The sequence below is a fragment of the Bos indicus genome, chromosome 22 (assembly GCF_029378745.1).
Source record: "Bos indicus isolate NIAB-ARS_2022 breed Sahiwal x Tharparkar chromosome 22, NIAB-ARS_B.indTharparkar_mat_pri_1.0, whole genome shotgun sequence".
Lineage (NCBI taxonomy): Eukaryota > Metazoa > Chordata > Mammalia > Artiodactyla > Bovidae > Bos > Bos indicus.
In genome coordinates, this window is record NC_091781.1 from 5684364 (window position 1) to 5707612 (window position 23249).

General features: G+C 45.2%; 1 long non-coding RNA gene and 1 pseudogene across 1 annotated transcript; one reads left to right on the plus strand and one right to left on the minus strand.

The window, feature by feature from the left end:
• Positions 1-1065: 1065 nt before the first annotated feature.
• Positions 1066-6890, plus strand: LOC139178717 (uncharacterized). The gene is made up of 2 exons (XR_011563199.1): positions 1066-1885; positions 5378-6890. It is a non-coding gene; the product is annotated as an uncharacterized lncRNA (long non-coding RNA).
• An 8637-nt stretch (positions 6891-15527) lies between these two features.
• Positions 15528-20374, minus strand: LOC109575952 (annexin A2-like; annotated as a pseudogene).
• Between the last annotated feature and the right edge of the window lie 2875 nt (positions 20375-23249).

A 23249-nucleotide genomic window follows, 5' to 3' on the forward strand; every position in this document is an offset into this window, starting at 1 on the left:
TGCAGTGTTCTTGCCAGAGAAATCCCATGGACAGAGGAACCTGGTGGGCTGTAGTCCATGGGGTCACACAAGAGTTGGATATAACTCAGCATCCAAACAGCAACAATAGGGATGAAAGAGTAGCTTTTGTCATTTAAATTTCCATTTCCCAGTGGTAGGCACCTTTAATTATGGTAGGCACCTTTTCATAATCTCATTGTTTATTTGGAGTTCCTTTCTTGTGTAGTGCTTGCAGGAGTTTTTGGAAATGAGTTTGATGCAGCTTGTGACGGGCCAACTCGATTTCCAACTGCACACTGCATAAGAGTTACAAAAAGGAGGGCTTCCCTGATGGTCCAGTGGCTAAGACTCCACGCTCCCAATGCAAGGGGCTCAGGTTTGCTCTCAGTCAGGGAACTACAGCCTACATACAACAATTAAGAGTTTGCAAGCCACATTGAAGATCAAAGACCTACATGCTGCAATCAGATAAATGCATGAATGCTTTAAAATCTAATGTTTAAAAAAAAAAGACTTACTAAAAGACACTTTCTTCTCTCCAGCCCTTCCCCTCTCTCCAGTCCCCCCCTCTTTCTCCTCCACACTTGCTCCCCCTCCCCACCCACCCACCATGGAGAGCTTGTGTTAGCTAGAGATGGGAAACTCTATTTTAAGCTCAATGGGAAAACCCAATTTCATTTAGAAAACTGAAAGAGATGATGACACTTTGGAAGTGTTCATCTCTGCCTGCTTGTTTTCTGCTCGGTGCCCATTTCACATCTCTATTACGGCTCTGTGATTTACCGTATTTCGTCAGGAAGAGCCCAGCACACGCTCTGTCTCCCAGCATGCTAGAAATACGGCATTACATATATTTAAAAAACCTAAATCACTGTGAGGCCTGCAAAAGATAACCCAGGTATTGATTTAAACATGTCTTTTTGCAACATGCCCTCTGCACACTCCAGGGAACATAAAGTGACATAAAGCTTCCAGAAGGGCCACTCATCTTCTCTTCTGCTGTCACCCTCGGCCACAGAACCATTCCTTCCTGAGTGCTCCCTAGAGGTGAAATCAAGGGGCAGGGTGGCTGAGAGAAGAAAGCTCTGGCTGCAGTAGATTGCTGCAGGCCGTCTGCAGACGGTGCTGTCTGATCTCCCTTTAGGCTATTTTTAAAAATAATAAGCCGTGGTTTCTCTTTCATATCACCTTTCTCCCACAGTGGAGAGTTCAAAGAGGTTCTAGCTTAATTCATTCACTCCCCAGCACCTTCCGAGGTAAGGAAAAATTTGCTCTCCCAGGTTTTGAGAAGGATTTTAGGGTCTGGGTGTATGTATGTTCCAGGTTCTAGAGGAAAAACAAACAAGCAGAAAAAAAAAAACACAGACGGAGATTGGCTTCCTAAAATCCATCACTACGGAGCCAGGAGACTTTGGAGCCCGAAGGAGCATCTAATAGAAACAACTACGCTCAACCCTGCTCAGGGGCCATACTAATCCCTATCGTTCCAGTTTCAGTATATGTGCTGCTGGAGTGTGCACTAGAGGTGAAGGGCTCAGACCCGAGGGGCCTGGGGCTGCCCGAGGTCACACAGAGAAGAGGTTGGAGGTCCCGCCCAAGATCACAGAAACGCTTCATGACTGAAAAGAATAAGACCCACTTTTCTGACTTTCAATGCAATGATCCAAGAGATTAAACATCAACAACATTAAGAAGAATGAGCCCGAGGAAAAGAAGGGGAACTATTTTCATCCTCAAGATTCCGAAGAAGTGAAATCAAAGTTTAGCTCAAGATTTTAGAGGAAATTTGCCTCTGGTGGGGTCAAACAGGGAATAAGCAGTGGGTTAGAGCCCAGATCTGACTGATGCCAAAGTCTTCTCTGAACCACCCTCTCCCTACTGGAAGGTAAATATTTGAAGTACTTTATAATGTTCTAAGAAAGTACTTGGGAATTTTCTTTAAAAGATGCTAGAAAACTAGGCAAGTGGTGTAAGGGCAAAGTAGAACAGAAAACCTTTTTCATTTCATACCCTTTTTTGCTGTTTCAATACTTGTTAACCATTATGCATTTATTACTGTCATTGTCTGAAAAAAGAGAAGTGGTTGACATATTTTTAAGGATTTTCCTGAACTATCAAATATCATTTAATTAAACAAAAAGAAAAAATTATTCTCCTTGTTCAGAATGTGTGCCCCCATTAAAGCATTATTTTATCTTCTTTCTACCCACAGTCCTCTCACCCCCTTTTCTCTAACTATATTTTTCATGTATCCTGTGGGTTTGTTACTTGACAATTACAGCTAAAAATATGCTTGCTTCTGCCCACTCCCAATTTATTATTTTTGTGAGCTCTCACTGCATACAATCTCTCATTATGAAGACTTAGCGTAGGGCTTTACAGTCCTTGTTAACTCAAGAGACACTTACTGGCCACCTTCTGTATGCTGAGCAACTGTGACCCTGCCAGCCAAGAAGTCTGACCCTTGAGCAAAGTGCTACCATGGCATCAGGAGAACACAGAGGTAAGCTAAGATAAGCTCAGCTAAATTAATCAGCTAAGATATTCTTAGAGGACAGAGAAGAAAGGAAAGTGAGTCTGTGGAGAGAGGCAGGGAAGGGCAAATAGAAGTGACCTCTGGGACTTTCCTGGTGGCCCAGGGGCTAAGACTCTGTTCTCCCAATGCAGGGGGCCCGGGTTCAATCCCTGGTCAGGGAACTAGATCCCACATGTCACAAGTAAAGAGCCTGTGTGCTGTAACGAAGACTGAAGATCCCACATGCCAAAACTGAGGCTTGGTACAGCCAGATTAATAAAAGTAAATGTTAAAAAAAAAAAGTGACCTTGGACTTAGGTCTTAAAGGAGGCAATGAATTTTCCAGAAATCAAAGAAGAAACAAGTTACTCCAGGTGTGTGCAGGGGAAGGAGGTGGAGAAATTGACTCACCAGAATGTCCAAGGGCTGCTCCCTAGAAAGAACCAGGCAGTCAGGAATGGGAATGCAGAGAACGCCAGCCAGGAGGCTGTGGGAGAAGGGAATCATAGGGCAGCATAGAGCACAAAAGCAGAAGCATAAAAAGAGGCCAGGCGAGGGCAGGTGAGGACAGAGAAAGGAGGCAGGGCTGCAGGATATATCCACCGGGGGTCTGGATAAATCCCAACACCATCCTCCAAAAGGGAAATCTGTTACCAGCCCAGGGACACCCCCTTTGGTGACAAATCCACATAAAGTCACTCAAGGACGTGATGCATACAAGGGGGAGAGAGGACACTTTGGTGGCACGAGGGGTAGAGATGGATGAGGGGACGTGGGAGCTTCTGGGATGGTCAGCGTGTCCTGTTGGTTTTCCTGGGCAGGGGTGTTTGTCCTTATTAGGCTGTTTGGTAGTTTTCGTGTTTATGTTTATTTTACAGTGTGAAAGGTGACAGACACCTGAATTAAAGATGTGTCTCCCTTCTTGGGGCCTCAGGATGGAATGTGGGTGCAGGGGAGGTGAGGGCAAGCCTGGGGGGGCCTGGCCACGCCCCAGTCACAGGTGCGCATGGTTCTCAGAAAGGCACTGAGGCAGGGGTGGGGCTATAAAGAGGCCCAGACTCGTGACAGAGGAGGGAGGGGCCCGTGGGGAGCCTAAGGAGACCCAGGGAAAATGGGTCTGTCCGAGCCCGCATCACAGCCTCCCAAAGCTCAGGTGACAACGATGGGGCCCTGTGCTCAGGGGCAGGGAATTCTGACCCACGGGAGAACTCAGCCCCTGCCCCCTCTCCCCACTTCAGCATGACCCAGGGGTACCTCCCCAACCCACGGCTGGTCCTCTTTCCAAAAGGAAGCAGGAGACGAGATCCACCCCATCTGATCTTCCTTTGCGGCTGGGACAGGGTGTCCGTTCCAGCTCTCTGGCTCAGAACCCTGGAGCCAGATGGCTGGGGGAGGGAGGTACACACAGTCCTGCGTGGGGAGACAGCAAACACCCCCATCCCCTAGAGGCTGCCCTAAGGGCACAGCTGGATTCAGAACACCCTCCTGTTCTGCTCAGGATCCCACTTCCCTACTTCATCCTGACCCTGCGGGGTCAGTACCACAGGGCAGGGAAATGAGCACTTGCATCTGGCATCACACTGAATGGATCCGAGGCGACCAGGGTCTCGCCACTGAGGACTTCCCTCTGCAGCCTCCACCACACCCAGTCTCTCTGGTCTTCCCCAGAGCGGTGAGGACATGCCTGGACCCAAGGGCTCATTTATGGACTGAATGAAGTATTCTCTACCTGACTCAGGGTCTGGCACTTACTAGATACTCTGTGTTCATTGATTTTAGAGGTGGGTAGAATTCACAAGCAATTGTTTTAAAAGCCAGAATGAGATAACCTCCAGAAATGATCAGCAACGTCAAAGGGCAGGAAGGATGGGGAGGATCCAGGACTGTTATATGACGTGGTGGGAGGGTGAAGTGGTCCCATGACCCTGGGAAGCTGGTCACCAGAATCTACCAAGGGTAGAACGCAGCACTTCCATCCCTAAGTGTCTACACACCCAACACAACAGAAAGTACGCATCCTGAGAGATAAGATGGCCATTGTAGCATCTTTCATAGCAGCCAGAAACTGGAAATTACCCACATATGCAGCATCTGCAGAACAGATACATAAATAGTGATGTATACCCACACTGGACTATTGCCCAGTTGTGAGGTTAAATAGATTCTGATTTGACTCAGCAACATTAATGAACCACCTTAGCCAAGGGTGGAGCTAAAGAAGCGCACACATGAAGGGGCACATCTCCAGTGTCCACTTATGCGTGTCTTTCAAGAAAATAGACAAAACTCACTTGGAGGTTAGGAGTCAGGAAAGTTGTCACTCCTGGGGCTGACACAATGGGTTGGTGATGGGAATGGGCAGGCCAGACATCTCTGGAGTTCTGGAAGATTCCATTTCTTGCTCTGGGTGGTGATTCCTAGGTGGTCTCTGGGTGTGTTCACTTCATGATAATTCAATAAGCTATACACCAGTTGCATGTGTGCATGTGAGCTAAGTTACTTCAACTGTGTCCAACTCTTTGCAACACCATGAACTGTAGCCCACCAGGCTCCTCTGTCCATGGGATTCTCCAAGCAACAATACTGGAGTGGGTTGCCATTTCCTCCTCCAAGGGATCTTCCTGACCCAGGGATTGAACCTGCCTCTCCTGTGGCCCCTGCATTGCAGGTGGATTCTTTACTGCTGAGCCACCAGCGAAGCCCTATACACTGGTTATATGTCTGTTTTTCTAAGAATGTTATATGTCAATTTTTTTAAAGGTTAAAAAGGAAAGAAGTGTAAAAAAAATCAGGCCATTAAATCCTGGTGCACCCCAAGTTATAACCTCCATCCCATATAATCAACTGTCCATCTTTTCTCAGAGTCTTCAGAAAGCTTGCGTCTTCTCAGGAATAGCTGGCCATCACTGAGCACTGACTGTGTCAGCATGCCTCTCGGGGAGTTACATGCATTCACTTCTTCAGTATTCATCGGAAGGACTGATGCTGAAGCTGAAGCTCCAATACTTTGGCCACCTGTTGCAAAGAACTGACTTATTGGAAAAGACCCTGGTGCTGGGAAAGACGAAGGCAGGAGGAGAAGGGCATGACACATGAATGTGGTGGCAGAAGATGAGATGGTTAGATAGCATCCAACTCAGTGGACGTGAATCTGAGCAAACTCCAGGCAATAGTGGAGCACAGAGGAGCCTGGCATGCTGCAGTCCACGGGGTTTCAGAGTTGGACACGAATTAGCAACTGAACAACAATTTCTTTAACTCTTGTAATGCTTTATGAGTACAATGACCACACTTCTCTAGATTCTGGGTCGGGGCCCAGGTTATTCCTGTCACCCAAACAAAATTATTAACAGCACCCCACCCCCTCTTTTACTACCCAAAGTGCCTGGGTTTAATGGGTAAATTGCATAGCCATCCTGCCCATGAAGTGGGTCACATCATTCTCATCTTTTGTTTGTTTGTTTTAGCAACACACAGATAAGTTTGGTAGTTTTCCCAAGGACACAGAGCTAATAAGTAGTAAAGTCAGAATTGAACCCAGGGTCTGGCTCCTCATCACTAGGATATATTGTCTTTTTGGTTCAAATATCATTTTCCCTGAGATTCAGAAATTTCTTGATATCTACACTTTCTTCTGTTGCTACAGTTTTAACCTATTCTCTGTGGCCAGGGATTTCTTGAAAATAGGAGGAGAGCTGCCCATTTCCCACAGTGAGCCCCATAGCTGGTCCACCTCAAATACAGTGGCCTTTCCAGATGCCTGAAAAATGAGAGGAACTCATTTTCCTCCATTAAAAAATTTTTTTTCATCTTTTTTTAAATGATATGAATATACTTCTTTTCACGTTTCCAATGCTTTAGCTGTGTCTGTAAATCTGTTTCCCACTTTTCCATTCATTCATCCAGCAAATTATTCAATGAGCCCTGCTCTGTGTCAGGCAACTGCCAGCCTAACTGGCAACAAAATGGTCATAACCAAGATGAGGGTAGCCTGTGTTCCAAGGAGCCTGTGGCCCAGTAGGGAAAATGACACTAAAGAAATGATGACACGAACAGTTATTCACTAAAACCACAATAAGGGCAGTGAAGGGTGTTCTGGGGGATTTGACCTGATGGAGTTAAACATCAGCAAAGGCTTCTAGAGGGAATAACATTTGGGTCAAGTCCTACAGGATAATTATGGGCCCTGGCCTGGGAAAGGAAGCAGGGAAAGGATTCCAGGCAAAGGGGAAAGAATGAGCAGAGACCCTTGAGGATGGAAGGAGTGTGGACTGTTCAAGGAATCCAGGGTCAGTCTGAGAGCCTGGAAAACCTTTAACATGTATTATTTGACCATTTGCCTTCGTCTCCTCTGTCCTCACCTGTTCTTTGGAAAATACAATAAACCACACATGAAGTGGACAACTGGATAAGTACAGCCTATGTAACTGTATCACAGCACAGAGGAGCACTCCCCCAGGGAGGCAGGTATAACCGGCAGGGGAAGCTGGCTCTCACAGCACCTGAGACCAGCGAGTTCTCGCTCAGTGGGAAGCATTTGGACCCATTCAGCAGAGACGCCCAGCCCTGCCTGCCCACCGTGCTTCAGGTCCCGGCTTTCAAATCACTGATTCCAACTAAATGAGCAGGGAGGCCACCTGCACTCACCCACGTATCCCGAGAGCAAAGACTATTTTTAGAATGTTTTTGAGGACAGTTTTACAAATGAAAAGCCTACCCCCAAATGCCCTTGGTTACCAGAAACTTTCTCTTTTCCAGAAACACATCGCCAACTGATCCGCAGAGACTATGTGTGTCAGGAGCCCTGGATCACTGATCCCAGTGGCCTGATTCCGTCTCCCCTTCTGGTCTATCATTGTGCTCAAAGACCACGATCTCCACAAACAACGAGGGTAGAAGCCCCTGTGGTTGGGTGATGTGACCACCCTGCCTAGATACAGCATCTGTCTCTAAGACTTGGGTATCTACTTGTCTTAATATTTGCATCTTTATTTACAAGTCTATGTGCCTACCTTATTCTAAAAATGATTTAAAGAGGCTTATAAGGATAGAGAAAATAGAACAAGATTACAGAAAGAGGACATAAATTCAAACAAGGAGGAAAATAAAAGGAAGAACTAGACGAGGGCCATAGAAATGATTCAGGAATGAGATTATTACAAAAATGCATTCTTAGAGCTCTGTACATTTGCTGCTGAGCTTTCTTTTTCTTAATCATTTTTTAAAAATTTATCTACTTATTTATTTTTGGCTGCACTGGGTCTTGGATGTGGGGCATGAGTGCTTCATTGCTGTTCACAGGCTTTCTCAAGTCGCAAAGAGCAGGGGCTACTCTCTGGTTGCAGTGGCTTCTCTGGTTACAGGACACCGGCTTTAGCACAGGCAGTCTTCAGCTGCAGCTCACGGGCTCTAGAGGGAGGGCTCAGTGGTTCTGGCACACAGGCTTAGTTGCCCCTTAGCATGTGAGATTCCCAGACCAGGGATTGAACCCGTATCCCCTGCGTTAGCAGGTGAATTCTTAACTACTGGACCACCAGGGAAGTCCCGGCTCTTGAGTTTTCTAACAGCCAATATTGTTGGAATTTGAGGGCACTAATTAATCAGATCCTTCTTTAGAAGATTCAGAGCTAATTAAACAAATAGAGCTGAGACAAAGCATTATTGCTGTTTTCATGCTGGAATACCTGGATTGGAAAACTGGATTTGGGTCTGAGGTCCAAATAGTCTTCCCCCTGAAGCATATTGACCAGGGTCCACTGTCCCAGATATAGTTGTGGACAAATGCTGACTCCCCCTCCCCGAGGAGCAGAACCTGCCTGGACCACCCACGACCTGGAGAGGATGAGAACAGCCTTGCCCTTGCCCTGAGGGTGGGCCCCAAGGGCGCACGGAGGCGATGTCAGCGGCAGCCATGGTCCCAACGTCACCACCTGGTTCAACTGTCCTCCATCGCAGGAAGGAGGTTATAAAAGGCAGAGAGATGGACAAAAACAAATTTGCAGCCAGACCTTTTCAGTCCTGTTCAAGAACACAGTTCTCTGTTGCTTTGACCTCACTAAACATCTGTTTTGCATGGCTTGTCAAATTTCTGTGTGCACACAGATAGCTCAAAGATTTCTGTTGAAATGTGGATTCGGATACTTGGGTCTGGTGTGGGGTTGAGATCCTGGATGCTGTTGATGCTGTGATGCCAGTGCTGCCGGTCCACATCAAGAGCACCCCGAACCGGGGCCCCTGACCTGGGTCCACATAGAATTCTTCAACTCATGGAGTCAGTGAATTTGGATGATAAAAAATACGTACATCTGCGTTTTTACTATCTTCTGAACTTACCAATCCTGGGACTTCCCTGGTGATCCAGTGTTTAAGACTCTGAGCTTCCACTGCATTGGGTGTGGGTGGGATCTCTGGTTGGGGAACTAAGAGCCTGCTCAACCAAACTAAGCTCCTGTGCCTGTGTGGCACAACCGAAAAAAGAGAAACGTATCACTCCCTTCTATTATGAACGTAGATGACAACTACCCTTAGGAGGAGCACCTGTAATTTTGTCCCAAATAGAAACCTCAGGTCTCTTCAATATCCCTCCATCGCTCCAAATTTCCCTTTATGATCTCTCCAAATACCACTGATGACTGTTTGGGAATTACAGTAGAGATTAGGCCCACCGCTAGCTCTTATTGTTTCATATGCTAATAAAGAGCCACGTACTTTATCATAACACAAATGAACACCCTAGGATATTTTTAATATTGCAATAGCCATATTTCAGTAAAATTGTTTTTTTTTTTTGTAATCCTATGCAATTTTTTTCATGTGCAATTGGAAGTATTATTCCAGAAAACAAACAAGCAAACAAAAAATATTATTCCAGGAAAAAGTTCATAGACATCCCCAGAATTCTAGAGGCACGTGGTAATGTAAGAATCCCAGATTTCAGGACTTCCCTGGCAGTTCAGTGGTTATGATTCTGAGCTTCCACTGAAGAGGGCGTGGTTTCGATTCCTGGTCAGGGAACTAAGATTCCATATGCCCTGTGGCACAGACAAAAAAAAAAAAAATCCTTGATTTGGAAGGGAGGTTCTACCAGGAGGGGCCTCTACCCAATGGTGCGTGCACGTGACTCAGTTGCTCAGTTTTGTCTGACTCTTTGCAACCCCAAGGACTATAGCCTGCGAGGCTCCTCTGCCCATGGGATTCTCCAGGAAAGAATACTGGAGTGGGTAGATAGCTACTCCCTTCTCCAGGGGATCTTCCTGACCCAGGGATTGAACCCACATCTCCTGCGTCTTCCACATTGGCAGGTGGATTCTTTACTACTGCACCCCCTGGGAAGCCCCCTCCCCCAATGGTGGTGGGGACATATTCTTAGGATGGATTCTGAGCTGACAGCGTCGATCTGAATCCTCCCTCCTACGAGGTGTAAGATCCCAGGAAAGTGTTTACCCTTCCTGTGCCCTGAGAGCATGTAATTCAAAAAAGGATGTCAAAGAATTAAAGGAGCGGGGAATGGAATGAATTGGGAGATTGAGATAGACATATACACACTATTGATACTCTGTATAAAATAGATAACTAATGAGAACCGACTGTATAACACAGGGAATTCTATTCAGTGCTCTGTGGTGACCTAAATGGGGAGGAAATCCAAAAACAGAGGATATAGGTATACATGTAACTGATTCACTTTGCCGTACAGCAGAAAGTAACACAACATTGTAAAGCAACTATACTCTAAAAATATTTTAAAACAATAATTAAAGAAGTTACTGTTTTCAAGGTGTAGGAACAGTCCCTGGCTGAAAAGTGAGTACCTTACAAGTGTTGGCTAAACAGAGCATAGGAGTGCTATTTTCAGAATCTCAGCTGAACAAGCATCTCTTGAGCACTCACCAAGGAGACAGAAATGGAGACTGCAAACTCCCTGATCTCATGTAGCCCATGAGTTCAGGAGAGAGGGCAAGCCAGAAAACTGAACACGCAGCTCAGCAAGCAGCTCATCTCCAAGCAGAGCTGGAGGGTGTGCTTAACTGACATGTACCCCTCTACCCTCACCTCAACCTCCAGTCCCAGAAGCCCCAGTGACCCCAGGCTCCCCTCAACACTCAGTTTAAAAACCACTGTTGGAAGCCATGCATAAGCTGGATTAATCCTGGATGGATCTGTTTTGTTCTTTAACAGCTTTACTGAAATATGAATGCAATACGACAAATGGAGAAGGCGATGGCACCCCACTCCAGCACTCTTGCCTGGAAAACCCCATGGATGGAGGAGCCTGGAAGGCTGCAGTCCATGGGGTCGCTGAGGGTCGGACACGACTGAGCAACTTCACTTTCACTTTTCACTTTCATGCATTGGAGAAGGAAATGGCAACCCACTCCAGTGTTCTTGCCTGGAGAATCCCAGGGATGGGGGAGCCTCGTGGGATGCCATCTATGGGGTCGCACAGAGTCGGACACGACTGAAGTGACTCAGCAGCAGCACATCAGGACAACTGGATAAGCACACACCTATGTAACTAGCACCACACTTAGAGAATAAATACAGCCGTCACACCCAGGGTTGCCTCATCCCTTTGTAACCCTCTCTCGTCCCTCTCTGCCCTTCCCGTTACCCACTCCTCCACCCGCATTCCCATCCCAAGGCAACCACTGTTTGGCTATTTAAATGAATTACAATGAAATAAAATTAAAAGTCACTTCTCCTGGAGCACTAGTCATGTGTCAAGCGTTCAGTGGCCACGTGTGGTACCATATTGTACGGTGTTGGTAGAGGACATTTCTGTCGTCACAGTGCTCAGTTGGACAGCACTGCTCTGAATACTGGATCTTTTCCTGTTAAGAGCACTAGATAAAAGTGATCCAGACTTCTTCCGAGGCTCCCATTTCTTTTATAAAAGTTTCTTTTCTAAAGTGTATTTATTTATTTGTTGCTGCGCTGTGTCCTCCTTGCTGTGTGCGGGCTTTCTCTGGTTATGCAGAGCAGGAGCTACTGTTGTGTTGCAGAGCGCAGGCTCTAGGGTGTGCGGCCTTCAGCAGGCCCAGCTGCCCTGTGGCGTGTGGGATCTTACTCCTGGACCAGGGTTCAAACCCATGTCCCCTGCACTGGCAGGCAGACTGTTACCCACCAGACCACCAGGGAAGTCCCCAGGCTCACATTTTAAAAGATGCATGCATGCTAAGTCCCTTCAGTCATGTCTGACTCTTTGCAACCCTATGGATTATAGCCCACCAGGCTCCTCTGTCCATGGGAGTCTCCAGCCCAGAATAATACTGGAGTGGGTTGCTGTGTCCTCCTCCAGGGGATCTTCCTGACTCAGGGATAGAACCCAAGTCCCTTATGTCTCCTGCATGGGCAGGAGGGTTCTTTCCCACTAGCGCCACCTGGGAAGACCTTTTTAAAGATGTTTACAGCTAAAGATACGTAGGGCTATTGGGAGCTTATTTAATGAAATGAATAATCACAGTGGCCCTATGAGGTAGGAACACTGAATGTGCCCATCCTCTAAACGGGAAAACCAAGGCTCAGCGAGGTTAAACAGATGGGACAGCGGGGCCAGCCTCTACAATTTGCCCTTGCGCTTGCCCCTTGCCTTATTTCTGAGCCAGCACACTTCAGTGGTTAAGAGCACAGACTCAGGAGTCTGCCTGCACAGGACTCAGCCTGGCTCCACCACCAGCTGTGTGATCCTGGGCGAGTCATCGGTTAGCTTTGCTTCTGTGTCCTCCTCTGCAAAACAAAGATAAGGATAAAGCGTTCCCCTAGGGTTGTTGTGAGGATCAAATGAGTCAAAATATATAAAGCCTTTAGGAGGGTGCCTGGCACACAGGAGGGTCTCTATAAGTGTTTCCTATTTTAAACCCTGTTCCTCACTTCCATCCTGAACTCTTTTGTACAACACACCAGTTTCTCAGAAATAGAAGCACATACTCTGAACAATTGGCCATTTACTCCTCCCGCTATTCCCTCGCTTGATGTCCCCACGAAATTAAGTCCCCACAAGGCTCAAGGCTCTATGGGGTCTGCACTGTCACACATAATGATGAATGAGGTCCCTATGGCTTCAGACTTGATACTTCTGCTCAGACTTCCCCCCAGCGATCCGTAAGTCACTTTATTTCCTTTTTAAAGTACACACAAGGTGATCTGAGGAAACAGTAGCACAGAATCGTTTTCCCACTTCACTGGTTTTTCGAAAGAGTTAAGTGGTGTTAGGTTCCTGATTTGTACCTATTCTTTTCTTACTTTTTTTTTCCTTCCCTTTGACTGCCTCACATCTCAGCCAGAGCAAGAACATAGGTGTTTCTCAAGGAAACTCAAATAACATATTATCACCATAAGAATCCTCCTGACAGATTATCATTGCAAGAATCATTAAGTCTCAGTATAGAAGTCCATTAAGGGAAACTTCATTTGGGAATCAGAGACTTAAACAGAAATGCAGACTTGCAAACAAGAGACTGCCTTTTCTAACAGACAAGACAGAAACACCCATTCACAAGGTTTTTTTCTCCTTTAGTGAACAATTCTCGTTTCAGTCTCTATTCTCAGCTCCCTGCCTGCGTTCAACATTTGACTCCCAAGAAAAGACTTTCACCTGATGAAGATGGAAAACGGTGGTCCACCTCATTCCACTCTCCAGCAGTACCAGTGTCCCCAGTACAAATGTCCACTGGTCACGGGACTGAACTAGGAGTCCTTCTGGACTCAAAACAACTCTGGACAGTTGACTGCAGCCATGAAATTAAAAGATGCTTACTCCTTGGAAGAAAAGCTATGACAAACCCAGATGGTATATTAAAAAGCAGAGATATCACTTTGCTGACCAGAAAAAGCTCTAACAACATACAAACACATGCACAAACACACACAGATGCACACACACAAACATTTCTTCAGCTCACTTTCAGATGATGTCGTTTACATTTGAAAGTGACAAAATTTGTATCCAACCTAAAAGTGTTAAAAATTTCTTCCTAATTACTGAAACCAACATTTTTTAAATGGATAGAGTTTAGATTAGGAAACCATGAATCTATCCCATGAGCATGCAGAAGTTCTCCTTGGGTACATATTGATCCTTAGAAACACAATTTTATTTTCTTGGACAATTAAAGGGAGATTATACCACTGGGTATAAGAAGATGCTATCACTTCTTATCTCCTGGCATCCAGCCGATTGCTATCTTAATTTAAAAAACCCTAAAGGTCAATGCTTATTTAGTTCCTTGCAATAATCTATTTTGCCATAATTTTGCTTTTCTATTTAATTCCCTTATCTAGAGCAGCATTTTCCAACTCTAGTTTTACAGAAAAGAGATCCATGAGGTGTTAATAAGTATCCCTAATGAAAAATAAATGGTTGTATAAGCAAATACATTTGGCAAAAGCTGACTCATTGGAAAAGACTCTGATGCTGGGAGGGATTGGGGGCAGGAGGAGAAGGGGATGACAGAGGATGAGATGGCTGGATGGCATCACCGACTCGATGGACGTGAGTCTGAGTGAACTCCGGGAGTTGGTGAGGGACAGGGAGGCCTGGCATGCTGCGATTCATGGGGTCGCAAAGAGTCGGACACGACTGAGCGACTGATCTGATCTGATCTGGGCTGAAAAAAGCAGGTTTCTTTCATGCAGGACTTCTCAGAGCCTTTAATATGCTAATGGGTAGAGTGAACAGGATCAAAGAGAGCAGTTTGTAATCTGCAGGTAATTTAACAACAATCCATGTTAGAGCTTTTATAATTATTATCTATGACAAATTCAAGGCTTTCTAAACATACATGTTAAGAGTACCCTTTTTCCACAGAACAGCTCTCTGGATTTTTTTTTTCTTAAGTAAAAATTCAGTTTATTCACAAGTAGGACCTGATTAAACTTAAAAACTTTTGCACAGCAAAGGAAACTATAAGCAAGGTGAAAAGACAACCCTCAGAATGGGGGAAAATAATAACAAATGAAACAACTGACAAAGGATTAATTTCCAAAATATATAAGCAACTCATACAACTCAATACCAGAAAAACAAACAACCCAATCAAAAAGTGAGAAAAAGACCTAAACAGACATTTCTCCAAAGAAGACATACAGATGGCCAACAAACACATGAAAAGATGCTCAAAATCGCTCATTATTAGAGAAATGGAAATCAAAACTACAATGAGATTTCACCTCACACCAGTCAGAATGGCCTTCATCAAAAAGCCTACAAACAATAAATGCTGGAGAGGGTGTGGAGAAAAGGGAACACTCTTGCACTGTTGGTGGGAATGTAAATACATACAGCCACTATGGATGACGGTACGGAGATGCCTTAAAAAATTAGGAATAAAACAACCTTATGACCCAGCAATCCCACTCCTAGGCATGTACCCTGAGGACACACAAAATGAAAAAGACACATGCAATCCCATTGTTCATTGCAGCACTATTTACAACAGCTAGAACATGGAAGCGACCTAGATGTCCAGCGACAGATGAATGGATGGAGAAGTTGTGGTATATATACACAATGGAATACTACTCAGCCATAAAAAGGAATGCATTTGAGTAAGTTCCAATAAGGTGGATGAACATAGAGCCTATTATACAGTGAAGTAAGTCATAAAGAGAAAGATAAATATCATATACTAATGCATATATACAGAATCTAGAAAAATGGTACTGAAGACTTTATTTGTGGGGCAGCAATGGAGAAACAGACATAGAGAATAGACTTATGGACATGGGGAGAGGGGAGGACAGGGTGAGAAGTATGGAGACAGTAACATGGAAACTTACCACACATAAAACAGATAACCAACAGGAATTTGCTGTATGTCTCGGGAAACTCAAACAGGGGCTCTGTATCAATCTAGAGGGGTGGGATGGGAAGGGAGATGGGAGGGAGGTTCAGAAGGAAGGGGAGATATGTGTCCCTGTGGCTGACTCATGCTCAGGTTTGACAGAAAACAACAAAATTCTGTAAAGCAATTATCCGTCAACTAAAAAATAAATAAATTTAAAAAAAATTCAGTTTATTCATCTGTTTATGACACAGTACTCAAGAGACACAGTGTTCACATCATAGATTTCACTTCCAAATCCTTGGCATGTTCATTTCTTTGGCTATAAAGAGGGACTAGATGGGAAAGTCAGGTGATGTGGAGGCACCTGAACTAACAAAAGAGTGGGTGGGGCGGGCAGCACTAATGTCACCCTCCCAAGGATGGGCACAGGGGCTGTTAGCCCAAGCCGACTGTGTGGAACTGTTAGCTGGAGCACGGAGCAGCCACCCTGGATGCTCAGGCTGTTGTGGGGTTCAGTCACCCCCACCACGCAGGTTCAGCAGCGCTTTCTAGTAGTCGCCCTTGGTGTCTTGCTGAATGTAGTAGTACAGGGACTTGCCGAACTTTACTTGAAATCAGATCTTATTTTCAACATGTCCATGCCACTGTGGGGGATTCTAATCAGGACTTTACCATGAGTGCCCTAGCCATTCATGGAGACGTACAGTCTGTCAGCAAAATACAGGGGCTTGTTCTGAATGCACTGGACCAGATTCAGGAAAACATTTTCCAGGTCACCTTTGACCTCCTTCTTGATGCTCTCCAGCATGTCATCAGGGCTGTAGCTCTGGTACCTTTCAAATACTTTCAGGAAGTGACACCTGCTCCACTCAATCATGATGCTGATACACTTGGGAACATTAGTTTCTTTCCTCTTCACACCAGCATCATAGAGATAGCGGGAGTCCTGGTCAGTCAGTTCATAATCAACAATAGAGCCATTCTCTGCTCTTCCACCCTTTGTGAGGGCAACCATCAGCTTGTGGAAGTCGCCAGATGTGTTAGAAACGATGTCCCTCTCCAGACCGGTCTTGTACACTTCCATGTAGACTCTGTTGATTTCCTGCAGCTCCTGGTTGGTCCTTGAGCAGATGATCTCAATGAGAGAGTCCTCATCAACCCCCAGTCCCTTCATGGATGCATTCAGCTCAGGAGCAGCATACAGAACAGGTATTTTCAATAGGCCCAAAATCACCGCCTCCAGGTGGCAGAGACAAGGCTGACTTCAGTGCTGATGCAAGTTCCTTCTTGGTCCTTCGCTGGCAGGCGAAGGTGATATCCTGGCTCTGTTCATTGCTGCGGTTGGTCAGGATGTTGACAATGGTGACCTCATCCACACCTTTGGTCTTGATGGTTGTCTCAATGTTCAGAGCATCCCACTCAGCATGAAAGTTGGTGTATGCTTTGACTAACCCATGTGCACTTGGAGGTGTGTAGTGATCACCCTATAAGGTGAGCTTGGGCAGAATTTCAAGAATGGTAGACATTTTGAAAGAAACTGGGCTGGGTGCAATGCACTCGGTGTCCCCAGATGCAGAGCGCACTCTCTAGATTTAATGTTCCATGAAGCATACTTGGGGGAAGGTTAACCCAGCTCACTCCCTATTGCTGTAAAATAAGTATTTTATTCATGTCTGTGAGCAAAGAATTAAGGTAAAATATAGAGCAGTGTAAAAAAGCACAGTTATATGAAAGAACCTTATCCAGGATTTACAATCTCCAAACAAAGCTAGATCCTGAAAAAAATAAAAATAAAAACTAGATCCTGTTTGGATAGGAAGTCATTTATTCTGCCTCTCTCACCAGAACTAATGATCCTATAGTTTTTTATGGTCCCAATGACTTTCTATCTACCTAAAAAAGGATGCATCCATGCACGTGAACCATTTATTAAGAGAAAAACTTATGGGACATAGAGAAAATCCACAGGTTATTTTGATCAGTCATGAATTCACCCACTCATTCACTGAAATATACACATGTGCACACACACACACATATTGAGTTAGCCAAAAAGCTCATTCACGTTTTTCTGTAAGATAATATGGAAAATCCCAAATGAACTTTCTGTCCAACCCTATGTATATTATAGATATATGTAGATATATATACATAGACACCCATATGTATATATGTGTATATGGACTCGTTATGTATCAAATAACAGGTCCTGGAGATAAAATTTTAAATTTAATGTTCTAATTTAATCTTAAATTAAATGTTGTAGGTCCTGGAGATAAAATTTTAAATCAAGTAGATTACTTCCTTGTCCTCCTGGAGTTTTACATTCTAGTGGACAAGTGCGATAATACATGGATAAATAAGGAAATATACAGTATGTTAGTATAAGTGCACTGGGGAAAAATACATCAGGATGAGAGGCTCAGAGAGTGACAGAGTAGTAGGGGAGGGTGTTGTTTTAAGTAAAGGAGTTGGGAAGGCTTCACTGACAAGGTGATATTTGAACAGAGACCTGAAAGCAGCAAAGGCCGAATCTTGCAGAGGGTGGAAAGGCCTTGACTGATGAGTGTGAGTACTGTGCGGTAGAATGTAGCCACTGTGGAGCCCGCGGCGAGGAGAGTGATGAAGCTGCGAGAGCAGTGGGTGGATCTGCAGCAATACGGATGGGCCTAGAGGCGATCACACCGAGCAAAGTCAGACAGAGGAAGACAAATATCATATGCTATCACTTATATGCAGACTCTAAAAAAAATGATACAAATGAACTTATTTACAAAACAGAAAGAGAGTCACAGACTTAGAAAACAAATTTATGGTTACCACAGGGAAAAGGAGGGCTTCCCTTATGGCTCAGGTGGTAAAGAGTCTGCCTGCAATGCAAGAGATCAGGGTTTGACCTCTGGGTCAGGTAGATCCCCTGTAGAAGGGAATGGTTACCCACTCCAGAATCCCATGGACAGAAGAGCCTAGTGATCTATAGTCCTTGGGTCTCAAAGAGTCGGACCCGAATGAGTGATTAACACACACAGGGAAAAGGTGGGGGGAATAAATTAGGAACTTGGGATTAACATATACACACTACTATATATAAAATAGGTAACCTACTGTATAGCACAGAGAACTATACTCAATATCTTGTAATAATCTATAATGGAAAAAATCTGAAAAAAAAAATCTCACCTGAATCACTTTGCTGTATAACTGAAACTAACACAATATTGTAAAAATAAAGTAAAATTTAAAAATCAAAAATGAGGAATGAGTTGAAGAAGCTGTCAGATCATCTGGACCTTATAGGTATTTGTCAAGACTTTGGCTTTTACTCTGGGGAACTGCCTCAGGATCTTGAGCAAAGATCAAGCTTCATTTTGGTTTCAAAGGATCACATTTTCTGCTTGATTGAGATGAAATATGGTGGACATGGAGGGCAGAGGTGGGATCAGGGAGAGCCATCTAGGTACAAAGGCCATGGTGCCTAGGACCTTAGAAGCAGTGATGGATGGACCTCCAGGAGTGAAGTTCCTTATGGGAGAAGTAACACCTGTCAAATTGCTCATCACTCAACAGACCCCTCAGGAGCTTGGCTGACATGTGGAGCAAGGCTCTATGTCTTTCTGAGACTGGGGTGTCCAGCCACCACGGTTAATCTTGCTCAGTGAGTAAATTAGCTTGTTAGAAACCTGTCATCTTCTTCCTCTCCCAGAGATTCTTAAATCAAGATCTAAATTGAGATATCTGGCAGATTACCATAGCTACAGGTGCCTGGCAACCAGGACTAGACTGATGGCCATTGATCTATGGGTTCCGGATTCTTCCCAGGGATGGAATGCACTGAAAAGGGCATCCAAGTTCCTGAAATAGTCCAAAGCAGAGAGAAAACCACACAGTCGTTGCCCTGTTCTATCTGACTGGCCTTTGTCTCACACAGACAAGGGGGCCAGCTCCCATCCCATCATGGGTTCACTCAGATATGGGGCCATCCAAACTACTCCCACCAGAAGACATGTAAAGATCTAAAGGCAGAGACAAAGACACTAGTCATGAGAACAGAGGAGATGAAGACAATCAAACAAATACTTAACCATTCAGTGTTGGAAAGGAGGGAGCAGAGAGGGAGCAGGACAGAGGGTAAGAGGGAGTCAAGGTTGGAGACTAGGAGCCTTGGGCCAGATTGGCCCAAGCCTATTTTTTTTTTTTTTTTTGTAAATAATGTTTTATTGGAAAACAGCCATACTGTAATCATTTACATATTGTCTATGGCTGCTATCATGGTGCAAAGACAGAACTGATTAGTTATGATCCACAAAACCTTTTGTCACCCAGGTGGTGCCAAAGTGGTAAAGAACCCACCTGCTAATGCCAGAGACTGAAGAGACATGGGTTCGATCCCTGGGTCGGCAAGATCCCCTGAAGGAGTGCATGGCAACCTATTCCGATATTCGTGCCTGGAGAATCCCATGGACAGAGGAGCCTGGTAGGCTACAGTCTATAGGATTGCAGAGTCAGACATGACTGAAGTGACTTAGCATGCACATATGCACACAAAATGTTTAATATGTATTACTTGATCATTTGCCAAGAAAAAAAAATTGTTCTCTTCTGGTCCAGTGGTTCCTAAGATGGGCTGGAGGACCTGGTCATCTTGTTCACCAGAGAGACTGGCTTGGTTCAAGGCACAGAACCATGGTGGGCCACGAGGCATACTAAAGAAACAGTGACAACTTACAAAATTAGAGCCAACATTGCTTTTATGATGAGGAGATCTGCCACCACTGCAGCTGCTTGTCTCAGCTGGCAGGGTACCGAAGAGTATTTCCCCCTCAGGGCTTACCCTGCATGTGGGGAGCCAAGACATGGTGGGCATAGAGACAGGACAGGAGGAGGAGCAAGGCCCCCAAAGGAGAATGATTGATACATCAGGACTTCAACGCTGTTTCCATCAACTTCACTGCTGTGGACTGTGAAATTGTGTCCCATCCCTGAAAAAATTTCATGTTGAATTCGTGCTGAAGCCCTAACCCCCAGTGTGTTAGTATTTGGAGGTGGGGCCTTAGGGAGGTAATTAGGTTAAATGAGATCATGAGGGTGGGGCCTCATGATGGGATTAGTGCCCTTAAAGAAGAGACACATCAAGCCCTCCCTCCTCCCTCTCCCTCTCTCTGTCTCCCTCCCCTCCCCCTCTCCCTCTCTCTCTCTCTGTCTCTGTATCTCTCTCTCCCTCCCTCTCTCCTTTCTTCCCTCCTCTCTCTCACTCCTTCTCTTCCTCCCTCCCTCCCTCTATCTCTGTCTCTCTCTCTCTCTCCCTCCCCTCCCCACTCTCCTGCTCTCTCTCTCTGTCTCTCTCTCCCCACCTCCCTCTCTTCCTCCGTCTCTCCCCTCGACCTCTCACTTCCAAGTGGGGCACGGTGAGAAGATGGCTATCAAACACGAAAGGGGGCTCTCATGGGAACCCAACCATGCTGGCACTCTGACCTTGGACTTCTAGCCTCCATAATAGTGAGAAAATAAATTCCCATTGTTTAAGCCACAATTCCCATTGTTTGTTATGGCAGCCACAATCAACAAAGACATTCACTAAACTGTTTGACCCAACACAGTGTGGCTTGGGGAGCAGCTGAACAGGCATGACTGCAGAGAGAAGATCACAGAAATATCCTATTCCTTCTTCCTTAAGTGATAGGGACTCTCCTGCTCTAGGAAAACCAGATTTTAATTTTATCTCTTCCAAGCACCCAACCAGAAATCAAGCAGAAAAATGTACCTGGTACAAGATGCTGGCTCCATTTTTCCAAGAAACTGTTCCTCGTTAATGGTCCATGGACACCGCCCAGTGTTCCCCAGGTTTCCCTGCAGTACTTCCATTTGCTGCTAATTATTTTCTGGAGCAAGAGCTCATGGAAACAGGCTTCAGAAAGCTTCTAAAATAGCCAAGGATTCTGGTTTCTTTCTTGCAACCTTAATTTATTAGAGGGTACTACTGCCTGGAGAATTCCATGGACAGAGAAGCCTGGCAGGCTACAGCCCATGGGATCGTAGAGCTGTACCTGACTGAGTGACTAACACTTCCACTTCACTTCCACTTCACTAGTGTTCACCAAAGTGATCATCTATGTTGGGTTGGGAGAATTTTGAAAGATTTGGGAATTTCAAAGACTTTGTGGGGCAAAAGGCAAAATAAGAACAATGGTGAGGCTTCTCCCACCCACCCCTCATATCATATTGACCGAACCAAGGGAAGACAGTGAGTGAGTTTTTATTCCCTTGACCTTCCATTACATAAGCCTCAGAAATTCTCTGAAGGTAAGAAATGGTGAGAGGAACAGACATTTTGTTTTACAGGATTCTTCAAACCCGAGGTCTCCTTGGTAAAGCTCTGTAGCCACACAGCTCTTCTATCCTCTGTTGAGAGCCGGAACCGAGTTTGCTTTGATGACAAAATAATTTAAGACCTTTCTCTAAAAATGTTGAGTCGGGCCCTGAGAATGCTGTTGACTGTGCTGGAGTTGTTTCCTGACGCCTTGTGTTGTGTGCTGTGTGAGCTTAGTCGCTCAGTCGTGTCTGACTCTGCGACCCCGTGGCCTGTAGCCCGCCAGGCTCCTCTGTCCATGGGGAGTCTCCAGGCAAGAACACTGAGTGGGTTGCTTTCCTTCTCCAGGGGATCTTCCCAACCCAGGGATTGAACCCAGGTCTTCTGCATTGCAGGTAGATTCTTTACCATTTAAGCCACCAGGGAAACTCCTTGATGCCTTGCTGGATGCGAGGGGTACAAATAGCTTACACTTAAAAGGTGGAAGAAATTGTCTCTGGGGTCCTACCCTTTCTGCAGAATGACGGGAATCCATCCCTTTCTTCTCCGGGAGCCACATGGCAACAAAACGGGCCCATCTTCCATGCAACTCATTTTCCCTTCTTGAAGATCTGTGGTGGATTTGCCTTTTTTCTTCAGCATTTTTTGTCCTTGACTGTTGATTTCTTCTACCTCCTGTTGTTTTGTTAAACCTGAAAAGAGTCTAGAGGGAAAGGAATGAACACAGGCTCTGATTTCCCTGTGGGAAGGGGAAGTCTGGGGCTCCCCAGGTTGCTTTTCTACTGAGCTGGAAGTCAGTGCTATTCTGAACTGTGTCTCTTCTTTTGAAGCCTGGGGAACATTAAAACACACAGTTAAATTTAACTGGCCTGAGAGGCTAATGGAAAAATTGGAGACCATGAAGAGGTCAAGAGCAAGGGAGAAATATCAATGGTCAATAAACATGCTAATAAATGTTACATTTTACAATAATCAAAGTTGCTAATGCAACTCAAATGACAAGATTTCATTTTCTGCCCGTCATATTAGCAAACAGTATTAAAAATATATATGTAATGGCCTCTGACCTGTATGTTTTCACCCATGAGGTTCTGAGGGAGGTGCACAGACACCTCAGCACTCTCTCCTGAGTAGGTGCTCAGGTGGGGTTTGTACCCCCTTGCAAGTCCTGCTTAGGTGGCCTTACTAGCGCCTCACTCTGGGGTGCCGGAGCCACCAGCACCACCTCCGCGAAGCGCTGCCAGGACTTCTCGCTTGCACACTCTGTACCACCCCCGGTGCAAGAAGGCTGCATCCCTGGCGCACAGAGGTCGAAAGTTAAGTCTTTGGTAGATGAATGGATAAAGAAGCTGTGGTACATTTACCAAATGGAGTGTTACTCTGCCGTGAAAAGGAATGAGATGCTGCCATTTTTAGTAACGAGGATGGACCTAGAGATTATCATACTGCAGTAAGTGAAGTAAGTCAGAGGGAGAAAGACAAACATCATATGACATCGTTTATATACGGAATCTAAAAAAAATGATACAGATGAACTTACTTACAAAACAAAAAGAGATTCACAGACTTAGAAGACAAGCTTATGGTTATCAAAGGGGAAAGGGTAAGGGGAGATAAATTAGGAGTTTGGGATCAGCAGATA